This window comes from Parambassis ranga, chromosome 17, assembly GCF_900634625.1.
Source record: "Parambassis ranga chromosome 17, fParRan2.1, whole genome shotgun sequence".
Taxonomy (NCBI): Eukaryota; Metazoa; Chordata; class Actinopteri; family Ambassidae; genus Parambassis; species Parambassis ranga.
In genome coordinates, this window is record NC_041037.1 from 18347712 (window position 1) to 18352649 (window position 4938).

Here is a 4938-nt window from a genome sequence, read left to right on the forward strand (position 1 = left end):
TTTTTTTAGGTTGTTAGCTAGCGTATCTCTTCATGATACCGTGACGAGAGGGGCATGGAGCAGAATTTCAACGGCAGGAATTTCCGGATTCGTTCGACCCCGTTGCCAGCAACGTTGAACGTTAGAAAAGATAGACCCAGTTTGAGTAAGTTGAGTAAGTTTTGTACATTTATTTTGAAGTGTAAACTATTTGTTGCTAATATCCGTGTTGATCGATAAAATGATTTATTATATATATACGTGTACACAATATAGTAGACAGCAGGGTGGTAGTTGGGGTGAGAGAGGAGGATGCAGAGGATAGTGGTGATGATTGACTGTGGCAACCCCTAAGGGAACAGCTGAACAGAGATGAAGAAGGATGATTCAATCCTATTCAATACTGTCTTTACATATTATTTACATAATATGTGTATTTCAATATGTATGCAATTACAGATAATAATAATTGTTATTATTTTCACAGCCAACAAGAGGGAAGAGAAGAGGAAAGTGAGGTTCCAGGCCCATCTGGGCTCAACACTGAGGCATCACCTCTCCTTGTTGTTATTTTTATTTTCTTTACCTAATATTTGGTTGGACTTTCATTAATGTACATTAGTTATTAGTTATTATAATAAAAACTACTCTATTTGGAGACAAAATCATACATTTTGATGTTTTTTTCTATTGATTTTACACTGTGCATAATGGTAGAAGTTGATGAAGTGCAAGGTAAATTCATACCCAAAAGCTCCAGTAGATGGCAATAGACTAGTGAAATGGATATAAATTGTATTTTCCAGCCAGTTTCCACTGGAAATGAGTAAGCTAGCTATAGCTATAGTAACCTATTTGGCAATGTGGTGCCAAATTGTGCCAAACTGAGTGTCCGCCTGGTGATATCCTTACTAAAACCTTTGTGAAGGGTTTGCTCTTTGTTCAAATTCTATCAAATTTGGTATATTTGTAGCCAAGGAATAGCTGAATGTGATCAATGGCATCTGTGTACATAGAATCATTGTTAGCATAATGTTTTCCTCTGTCAAATAGGAAAAAAACTCAGGCGAGGATAAAATTGTTACATTTCTCCTGTAGTTTTTTCTAATTTACTCAGGCATACTAATAGACACAATATTTTAAACACTGGAAATGCATTCTCTGAGGTCCCTAGATGTCCCTAGACACCAAGAACATGCATATGCACATTATTATTGTGGTGCATTTCCTCATTTTCTTCGGGAATGTCTTTTTAGGTGATTTTTTCTTTTAATATGGTCAGGGTTTAAAGGGTTAATCTGAAATCAACTCTGCCCACTTTCAAGCAGTTTGTGGACTGTAAAACAAGAGAAAATAAAACTCTAGATTTACTGTATGCTAATGTTAAAGAGGCATACAGCTCCATAGCTCTCCCTCCCTTGGGCAGATCAGACCATAGCCTAGTCCACCTCAAACCCCAGTATATACCAGCAGTACAGCAGCAGCCGGTGACCACCAAAACTGTACGGAGGTGGACACCGGAAGCCCTGGAGACCCTGCAGGGATGTTTTGAGGTGACTGACTGGGATGTGTTCTGTGACACTCACGGTGAGGATGTAGACACACTCACAGACTGTATCACAGAATATGTTAATTTTTGCACAGATTCTCTAATCCCCACCAGGTCAATACGCTGCTTTCCAAACAATAAACCATGGGTGACAAAGGACATCAAGGCATCACTCAACAGAAAGAAGACAGCCTTCTTGAGTGGAGACAGAGAGGAGATGAGGAGGGCCCAGGCAGAGGTGAAGGAGAAGATTGGAGATGGCAAGGAGGAAGCTGGAGAGCCAACTTGCCCGGAACAACTTGAGGGAGGTATGGAGTGGCATGCGAACCATCACCGGCCACAATAGGATCTCCGACCAGCTGATGGATGGAGATCTGCAGGAGGCCAACCAGCTGAACCTGTTTTTCAACAGGTTTGATAGTCCACTCCCTGACCACCCTCCCCCTCCCTGTGATGCACCATTAACACCTGTCGATAACAACAATGTACCTCCTCCTCCTCCCCCTCCCCCTAACCATACTAACCAGTTTCACCTCCCCATCAATAACATCACCCTGCCCCCCTTACCCCACCTTCCATTAACAACCCCCCACCCTCCCCCATCAGATCTCTCTCTCTGCTCTTCTGTGTCCACAGTTGCCATCACCACAGAAGATGTGAGGAGGGAGTTCAGTCGACTACGACCGGGAAATGCTGCAGGACCGGACGGACTCAGCCCCAGAGTACTCAGGGACTGTGCCACACAGCTGTGTGGGGTCTTCCAGCACATCTTCTCCCTGAGTCTGAGCCTGATGACTGTCCCTGCCCTGTGGAAGACAACATGCCTTGTTCCTGTGCCCAAGACCAAACATCCAAGCACACACAGCGACTACAGACCAGTTGCTTCACATGTGATGAAGTCTCTGGAGAGGCTGGTCCTGAAACACCTGCGTGCTGTTGTGGAACCATCGCTGGACCCCCTGCAGTTTGCTTACCAGCCCCGTATTGGAGTGGAGGACGCCATCATCTACCTGCTGCACAGAGCACACACCTACTTGGAGGAGGCAGGTAACACTGTTAGAATCATGTTCTTTGATTTTTCCAGTGCGTTTAACACCGTGCAGCCTGCCCTTTTGAATAGGAAGCTCCTGGACATGCAGGTAGAGACCCCACTGGTCACCTGGATCACTAACTATCTTACAGGTCGACCACAATTTGTGAGGCTGAGGAACACCGTCTCGGACACGATAGTGAGCAGCACGGGGGCACCCCAGGGCACGGTACTGTCTCCATTCCTGTTCACACTCTATACATCGGACTTCAGACACTGCTCACAGTCCTGCCACCTGCAGAAGTTCTCGGATGACTCTGCCATTGTGGGCTGCACCAGCAGAGGTCGGGAGGCGGAGTATATGAGTGTGGTGGACAGCTTTGTGGAGTGGTGCGGACAGAACCACCTGCAGCTGAATGTCACAAAGACAAGAGAGCTGGTGGTGGACTTCAGGAAGCACCAGACACTCCCAAACCCGGTCAGCATCAAGGGTACCAACGTGGACATTGTGGACAGCTACAAATACCTGGGTGTCCACATTGACCACAAACTGGACTGGTCCACAAATGCAGAGGCAATATACAGGAAGGGACAGAGTCGCCTGTATCTACTGAGGAGACTCAGGTCCTTTAACGTCTGCCAGACCATGCTGCAGATGTTTTACCACTCGGTGGTCTCCAGCGTCATCTTCTACGCTGTAGTGTGCTGGGGCAGCAGGATGAAGACGGCCGACACCAACAGACTCAACAAGCTCATTAGGAAGGCTGGCTCGGTGCTGGGAGTGGAGCTGGAGTCTGTGGTGGAGGTGACGGAGAGGAGGATACTGAGGAAACTCCTCAGTATTCGTAACAACACGTCTCACCCCCTGCACGACACACTGCTGTCCTACAGGAGCACATTCAGCGGTAGACTGAGACTACCGAGGAGCAGCACAGAACGCCACAGGAGGTCCTTCCTGCCAGTGGCCATCAGACTGTATAACTCCTCCCCTTTCTGTAGGGAGAAGCGCTAGATATTCATGTCAGGCATCACTGTCATTCCCTCCACTTGTCTATATCATGTTTACTTAGCACCTTACATCTCCATATTTGTATCCAGGTATCATATATTGTGCTCATACTGTGTACTGTACTCTTAGTTTGGATTATAGTGACACTTATACCTATACTCTGTACTTAACTGCATTTATTGTGACTTGATACCTCTGGCACAAGAATTTCCTTCGGGATTAATAAAGTTTTATCTTATCTTATCTTATCTTATCTTATCTTATCTTATCTTATATTTATGTGCGGATGTTATTATTCTCCCCTGTAGGTGTAGAACTTAATTGAATAACATACACAAGCAAAGCATTACTCATTTACAGTCATGTTTTTTTATGTACATGTGTTTACAACTCTCTGTTTTACATGGTTATATGAAGCGTCTGTTTTTATTTCATGTCTGTCTTCTCTGGTTTTCAGTGTCATATTTTTGTTTTTTCTGACATTGTAAAAAGATCAAAATAAAATGATTTCTGTGTTTATAGAGACAAAATTACTTGACTTTAAATGTATTATTCATCCAGTCGATGGAGCAGTGGTGTGTTTTATACTCTGTCATCGTCCGTCTGTTCATCTTCCAGGCTTCACTTCACGTTGGTGGAGAGATTGATGGTGATAGTTTAGCTTGGTGACAGTGTTTGAACATTTTACCTCCAAGAAAATGAGCAGTGAAAGGTGTCAAGAGATGCCTTCACTTACATGTTAAACATTGTTTTCAGTATTTTTGTGCAGCTGTAATGGACACGATTTTAGGTCTTTAACATAGTATATAATGTGAAATAAATGATGTTCCTACCTGATAAAATGCCACATTTGTCATGCCTGTGTGTTGCAGCTGATCAGCATTTCTCTCTGGCAGGTTCTCCTTGTGTGTCCCAGCAGGAGGAGAAGGGTAATGGTGGGTTGAGCTGATGATAAAGAGGAGGGGGTTAACCCTAATGAGAAAGGGTGTTAGGGTGGTACGATCATTTAAGACAGAGGTGAAGGTTGGCAATAGAAGAAGTCAAAATACGGTATAATTTCACTGGTGGTAACACCTCCTGCTGGGCTGGTGGTGGAGGATCAGAGCCTGAGTGTGGACAACAGCTGGACTGAAGTTGCTGTCATCACGTGTAATCACCACTGTCAGTTGTGTCATTGTCCCTCCTCTCACACAGGTGGCGCTAAGTTTCCTAAACTCAGCCTGGAGCAGTTCAGTCCATGCTTGTTTGAAAAGTGGAACAGTAGCTGTGTCCCAATTCAGGGTCTGCATCCTTCGGAGGCCGCGTCCTCCTGAGGATCCTCCGGAGGATCCTCCACCGTTGGTAAATGGGACGGTCTGGCCTTCAAATCAC